The following is a 7,878-nucleotide window of genomic DNA, read 5'->3' as shown; positions in this document are numbered from 1 at the left end:
TAGTAGTTTGAATATACCTATAGGGGGCAGGGGGATGAGCGCTGTCATCTACTTTATTCTTTTTCCATTAGCTCGTTGGACTAGTGAATTGTATTTCTTAACAACCAAAAGCCTGGCCCTAAGGACATGAGATTCCAAATGGCTAACCTGCAAATTGGAGCACAAGAGGAACAGAGGGAAGAGGTAGGGAGCACAGCATGATGAAGGTTGGTATAAAATGTTGTAGCGTCCAGCAAAGCACTCTTAGTTATTGATGGGCCATCCATTGAAGGTGGACATGGGTGCCAATGATGTGGGCTGTGGAAAGGAGAGGATGGGAGGGGGTCTCCAAATTTTGTCCATCACTGCTCTCTTCTTGTTTTTTTTTTTCTCCTTCTATTCCCCTGCATGTCTACTACTAAGCCTATACTCATGGCAATATTCAGTGTCAAAGCATTCTGCTTTGTACCAAAGATCTCTGAATGAGGCTACTGTTTATTGTATTCTTTGTTGGGTGAAAGGTTAAGAAAAAGTGCATGTATTTTTTTTTTATCCAGTTCATTCAGGTTTTAATATAGAGCAGAGCACAATACAATGAAGAGTATTGTACATTAATAGTCCCAGCTTCTTGAAGATATTGAGAGAATACAGCTATGTGTTCTTTCTGTAAGTTAAAAGTAGACCTTCCAAAGACTTGACTGATCTCCTTCTTAGGTTGTTTGGAGAACTGAAGCCTTTTGGACATGGTGAGGTTTGAGCCTTGGCTGGCATAGAGATAATTACCAAAGCTTGGTTGCTGAATTACAAATCCTACTTACCTAACAGGCATACAATAGCAGCTTCCATAATGGAGTAATATATTCCACAGTGGGTGCCAGGGAGGGCAAAGGGAATGTGTTATCCTGCAGTGGATCTCCCCACCTCTTTGATACTGGCTGGAAACAGAAGTTGAAACTTGCCACTGATTGCATAAGTGATTCCTTCCATACAATTTGTCTAATTACAAATTGTTATGTATGGTGATCATTAGCTTCTGGGTGGAGAATTTGGTGTTTTATTTGAATAGAATCCTGGTGATGTTCAGTTCCAGGATATACTCCTTCTGCTTCCAAAAAGTGTGGTCAGGCGCTACCTTGTTTTTTTGTTTTTGTTTTTGTTTTTGTTTTTTTGCAGGTAGGGGGGAATACTGTCACGTGATTTATGCTGAAATGGGATTTTCTGTATTTTGCCATAAGACTCTCTGTTTGTTAAGGTGTTACGTGCTGACTTTGCATGTGGGAATGCATGAGCCAGGGGCACGCGGAACTGATGTGGTGAGAGTCCCATGCCCAGCCCTGGCAAGGGATGGTCTTGGCAGGAGCTACTGCTGAATGCAAAGCTGGAAGGGACTGTCTCTAGATTACTCAGAGCCACTTTCTACACTGCTTGGGGTGCTGGGAAGCTTTGTTTGCAAACTCTTTTGGCCTGACTTTTGGCCTTATCGTATAATAGTTTTCTGTCCATTTGACTCTGGGGAAGATGCAGTGAGCTGCTTCTGGTTCTGAATAGTTGTACTACACCTCACTTGCTCATGGACGTCAAAGCTTGTGGTGTTCCAAGTGAGTAAAACTTCGGAGTAATGGATGACTCTCTTTCAGAAGTTCCTTTTCATCCAATTTAAGAATTGTTTTTGACTAACTTAACAACGATGATCAACTTAATGTACCAGGAAGAACACAGTCTTTGGAAAGACCAGAATGGATTTCTTACCTGCGTCTCTCTGGGCAAGGTTGTACAATCTTTCTGAGACTCAGTTTACTTTGGGGATGAATACACTTAATCCTTCTTAAAGATTATTGAGAGCAGTAATAAGGTAATGTATGTAAAGAGACTAACACAGTGTCTAGTTTATGTCAGTCACACATCATGCTGTGGTATGTCCAAGTTGGCTTCCACTGACTTGTGAACCAACTGTTAAATTTTCAGGAAGTTCTTGTGCTGGTTGCCATCACTTTGGTAGCTTGAAATCAGCTATGGAGTGCAAATCAGACCTTTTCTTTTCCCTGAAGAATTGGTTGTTACAAACATTTAAGAGCACACTGTTGATAACAAATCTTAATCCCCGTTTGTTTGTCACAGCCCTAAATTTTATTATAGACCTCCCAGCCTTTGTAAATGGTCCATATAGAATTTGAAATGATCCTGTAAAGAGGATATAAGGTAATCACCATAAACCTGAGTCATTTTCCATATTGTAACACAAAGATACTTCCAGGGCCCATTGAAATGGTCCTTTCTATCCTATAGGACTGGAGAATGTTCTACTTTCTGAGGTTTTATGTTTGTTTTTTTAAATTTGTTAATGCTTTTATTTATTTTTGAGGGAGAGACAGAGCAAGTGGGAGGGGGGCAGAGCAAGAGAGGGAGACACAGAACCTGAAGCAGGCTCCAGGCTCTGAGCTGTCAACACACAGCCCAATGCAGGACTTGAACTCCCAAGCAGTGAGATCATGACCTGAGCCAAAGTTGGACACTCAACCGACTGAGCCACCCAGGCTCCCCTATGTTTGGTTTTTATATCTTTGCCTTTTATTTACTTATTTAGCTATTTATTTATTTATTTATTTATTTATTTATTTATTTAGTGAGCAGAGGAGAGGCATAGAGGGAGAGGGAGAGAATCTTAAGCAGGTTCCACACTCAGCACAAAGCCCGATGCTGGGCTTGATCCCCCCACCCTGCGATCATGACCAGAGCCAAAAATTGAGGGTTGCCATTCAACCCAGACACCGTCTTTGCTTCTCTTATTATATCAGGTTAGTTGGTATGGCTGGCCTTAATCGTTCCTCCCCACCTACTGTTTGCTATTTCTCATCATTTGTTAGCTGAAGAATCAGTTGTTAACATAATGTGTAAAGTAAATGTATACTGGCTCCTAATTAAAAAAAAAAAATGGGCAAAGAATCAGGATCCATATTTCTCTGAAGCAGATATACAAATGGCCCATAAGCACATGAAAACAATGCTTGATGGCATTAGTTATCAGGGAAATGTAAGGAAAACCATAATGAGATACCGCTTTGTGCTCATCAGAGTGGCTATGGTCAAAAAGTCCAATAAGACTCATGTTGATGAAGATGAGGAGTAACTGGAACCCTCACACACTTGGGAGGAATGCGAAGTGGTGTCGTTGCTTTGGAAAACACATCAAGTGATTAAACACAGACCCGCAGACTTATACATATGACTGGGTAATTCTACTCGTAAGTATACATCCAAGAGAAATGAAAACATATGTCTATACCGAGACTTGTATGTGAATGTTTACAGCAGCATGAGCTCATAGTAGCCAGAAAATGGAAACAATCTAAACGTCCATTCAATTGGCACATGGATGAGTAAAATGTAGTGTAGCCACACAATGGAATATGGTTGGGCCATTAAGAGAAATGCAGTACTGATACCTACTACAATATGGATAAACCTTAAAAACATTATGCTAAGTGAAAGAAGCCAGTCACAAAGATCATATATGATTCCATTCACATGAAGACCAGAATAGGGAGATCTTTAGAGATAATAAGTAGATTAGTGATTGCTTAGGGTTGGGGTGGGGATAGGAGCAAGGGAATAGGGTAATGATAGCTAAAAGATATGGGGTTTCTTTTTGAGGTGATGAAAATGTTCTAAAATGGATTTTGGTAATGGTTGTGCATATCTGCGAATGTACTAAAAAAAACAACAACATTGAATTGTGTACTTTAAATGAATGAATTATATTTACTGAGATATATGCTATGTGAATTATATCTCAGTAAAGCAGTTACATTACAATGAAGGTTTAATTCATAGACTACAAGAATGATCTAAACTGAGGAAAATATTCCTATGCAATTAATACATTAATTAATTTAAGGGAAAAAAAAGCAAATTGGCTTTGAGCAGCAACCTGAAGAATTCATCCATGAACTGCATGGATTTTGACATCTGTTTTGGCTGTTAAGGAACTCATTACTTTTCTTTTTTCCTTCCTTCCTTCCTTCCTTCCTTCCTTCCTTCCTTCCTTCCTTCCTTCCTTTTTCTTCCTTCCTTTCTTTCTTCCTTTTCTTTCTTTCTTTCTTTCTTTCTTTCTTTCTTTCTTTCTTTCTTTCTATCTTTCTGAAACTCTTTTTTCTTTATGGTTATATTCTGGAGAGTCACTGTCTGAGATAACTAACATCCATCTCTCTGAGTGAGTTGCTTACCATACAGGAATTTTAATTGCCCTTTTGGATGAACCATACTGAGCATATTGAATATGTCTCTCTCATTCCATTGGTGTGTACACTTAGTGTAATAGTTTGGATGATAGTGGTGTTGATATTGTCGTTCACAAAATCTGGCATCTGTAGAGACTGGGGAAGGCTCAAGTGAGGGGTGGGGGTGGCAACATTGATATCTATAAGTCATCATAAGTAGAACAAAGATAAATGATGAGTAGATGTAGCCTAAAAATAGCAAAGTTATTTAACAGCTGTGTGTGTGTGTGTGTGTGTGTGTGTGTGTGTGTGTGTGTGTTTATCTTTTGGAAGAAGCTTATAAGATATTTTGGTGCAAAGAGTGTAGAGGTGAAGGTACTTCTGTAAACACTGGCCCATGCCAGTAACTTTCCACTTGATGTAACGCTCTTGTGTTATGCCAACACCCAGCAAATCAGTCTGCCCTTCGTATTTTGCAGAATTGCTGTGAAAATGTTACCTTATGCCCTCTTTTAGAAAGAATCTACACATTTGGAGTGGAAAATATCTATGTCATCTGAAATGTTTTATTAAGCATTCAAATTCCTGTCTGAGAAAAAAAATCATTTCTTAAGGATAAGCTGATCTCTTCCAGAATAACTGCACTTCACTTGCAAAAATGCTATGCTGTGACCCTTCTGTGGTGAAATTCATAGTTTAGCTTCTATTAATGCTATTTTTACATTAATATTTGGTTTGTTCTTGCTCATGTTTTATTGCTAGTCATTCTTAGTTTATTTTTGTTTACCACAGTGCTCAGGGATTAGATTTCAGGAAGAAAAGCAAACAAGGAAAAGTACTTCTGAAGTTCCCCAGCACATCAGTTGCCTCAACATAGTAAATCCAGGCGAAGAAATGCCAAGACCCCAATAGCTCAGCCCCAACCCTCTGGTAAAGTCAAAATACTGCAGGAGGGGAATTAGCCAGTAACTGTTTCCACCATCATGCCCTGCTCTCCATGTACCTGCCCAGTTGTGCGATCCTTAGCTTGAGTGTTAGGATGTCATTTTCTCTACAAGCACTCGGTCAATTATAAAGTACTTGGCATTGTGGGAGAGCATTTCTTTCTGACCTCTATCAGCAGATGCTTGATCTCTGGAAGCCTGGGGATTGATTACCTTCTGGTAACCACAGTTGCCAATCTCACTGAGACAGTTGGGGAGAAGAGAAGGGCAGAGGGGTAGGCAATCTTATTGCTCCTGGTGGTCAAATCCATTGATGAATTGCCTCCTGGGGAAGATGGAAAAAAGAGTGTGCAATGATTTGTGTATTTGGGAACCTCCAGGGTCAGGGGAATGCAATGACTTAACTGACACTTGCCTTTATTTTATTGGAGTTGGTACACGATTTCAATATTAGATCTTTGTGCATTTTCTGGGCTTGGAAGAAGATATAAACAATTTGCAAATGGTATTTGAAATAATACTTATGAAACTTTTTAATATATACATTTTCTCATCTCCCATCTTAGAAAAGATGACAATGGCAACTAATAAGTAAGAAGACAGACTGGATCTCATGAGGCGGAACTGAGACCAGCTCATAACATCTCATATCAGAAGAAAATTCAATTTATGATGCCATTTACAGACATTTCTAGTCTACCTACAAGCTGCAAAAATATTAATATAGGTTTTTACTTTTATGGAAAACATATATACCCCCTATGTTCATCTTTACTTCATTCCAATTATGAATAATTGATAACTTAAAAGACCTTCCTTAGGAGATTGTACCTGTCTTTCCCCATTGCTTGTAACGAGGTTCCTGGTGTTATCAGATATTTCTTTCTATTTTTACCATCTTCTTTTGGAAACAAGGTGATTTTAACTGAATGCAGAATAAGCGTGTACCACTGATTTCTGTAATGACATTGGAATATATTCCCTTTCATTTTTACTGCAATTAAATAGTGTATTTTCTTTCTTTTTCTTTCGTTTTCTTTCTTTCTTTCTTTCTTTCTTTCTTTCTTTCTCTTCTTTCTTTCTTTCTTTCTTTCTTTCTTTCTTTCTTTCTTTTTCGTTCTTTCTTTTGGTTTTTAAACACTACTGAGCATCACACATACGTCTTCATTAAGATGTCTGCCATGAGCCTAAATCTTTTCCCTGTAAGTAGAACTAATTCAGAACTCACCCGAGTGGATGACTAATTTAAATTGCTACTTCCAACATGCAATACTCTGCACTTGTCTGCTCTGAGTTTCATCTGCCACTGTTTCACCCAATTACTGAGTTTAGAGTCTATGTTTCTCACTTCCATCTGTATAGATTTAAGGAGCCAAAATAGTTTTGTTTAGTCAGCAAATTTCAGCACCTCATTATTTGGTTCATTTTCAAGGATGTTAATAAATATCCTAGAGAAGACTATTCTTACACCGATTGCTGATACCCCACTATTAACTCTTTTCCATGCTGAGAGCTGGTCATTTATTCTTTCATTCCCCCTCTATCTCTTAACTCACTTTTAACTCATGCTTGACAGCTTTTTACCTCTTGCCCAGTGGTTGGCAAGTTCCCTTAACAGTCTCTTGTGTAGGACTTCATCAAAAGCCCTTTGAGAGCCTAAATAAATTACATCTACTAGTTTTCCTTTATCCACCATTTTGTTGCCTCTGCAAAATTTTGCGTCAAACATACCCAGGGCTCATAAACAAAATAACAACTTCCAAATGTGCTAGAAACTTCTCACCTCCTTTTGGGATAGGTCACTTTATCTAGTGATGCTTTTTCCTTTCTTTCCCTTAATAGTAATTTTCTGTTTGTATCATCCCCTCTGCAAACCAAAGACATACATATTCCCTGTCTTGTTTAATGCTGTGACACAGCCAATAAGATTTAGGGCTACTTTACAAAGTACATAAATTCCATTGGTTGACCCCTTCAGAGTTGTTGTGAACTCTCACTCATTCACCGGTTTGTTAGAAGTTTCAAGACAGCAAATTTTCTCTTTGGTAGTTAACATTTAACACTGTGGTTTCAGGGTCACGACACCTTGCCAGGATTTTTTTCTGTAAAGATATTTATTTAAGCCATATTCATCGTACTCCACTAATGCCTCACCTTATAGAATTTTTTTTTAATTAAGAAAAGGAAATTTTAAAGGGTGCAATAAGTAATCCATCAAAAACTCCCCTTTGTCATGGCTCTGGGTATGATCCTGCCCTGAGAGTTTGCCAGCAGTGGCCACGCCTCATTTTGATGAAAGGATCCATGGCCCAGCTGCTATGTGGTAAATAGTAGGTAGGCTACATCCTGGCATTTACATTTACATGCACTGTGAGCCTTGCAACAACCTTATGAGGTCGGTGAGGCAATTATTGTTTATGCTGCTGTTGTTACCGTTACTATTATTATTATTTTAATTGTAGAATAAACGAACACATAAAAAGTATTATTTGCCAAGGCCACGGCGAACACTCATGACACTGGACTAGAACCCAAGTTTTCACATCCTTCACCCAGGGTCCCTTCTGCTCTTCCATATTGTGCCATTGTGAGCTCCTCTACTCCTCCGAGTTGAATGTGTGCAAGATTTAAGCCATTTTAAAAATTACTTGTAGCTTCTAGGGTGCCTGGGTGGCTCAGTTGGTTAAGCATCTGACTTCGGCTCAGGTCACGATCTCACGGTTCGTGAGTTCGAGCCC

General features: G+C 38.9%; 1 long non-coding RNA gene across 1 annotated transcript; it reads left to right on the top strand.

The window, feature by feature from the left end:
* Positions 1-2,649: 2,649 nt before the first annotated feature.
* On the top strand, positions 2,650-6,828 carry LOC121013136 (uncharacterized). The gene is made up of 3 exons (XR_005782522.1): positions 2,650-3,221; positions 4,996-5,126; positions 5,707-6,828. It is a non-coding gene; the product is annotated as an uncharacterized LOC121013136 (long non-coding RNA).
* Positions 6,829-7,878: the final 1,050 nt, after the last annotated feature.

The sequence above is a fragment of the Herpailurus yagouaroundi genome, unplaced genomic scaffold (assembly GCF_014898765.1).
Source record: "Herpailurus yagouaroundi ecotype Mexico unplaced genomic scaffold, PumYag 198, whole genome shotgun sequence".
Classification (NCBI taxonomy): domain Eukaryota; kingdom Metazoa; phylum Chordata; class Mammalia; order Carnivora; family Felidae; genus Herpailurus; species Herpailurus yagouaroundi.
This window is presented reverse-complemented; position numbering and strand designations above follow the sequence as displayed.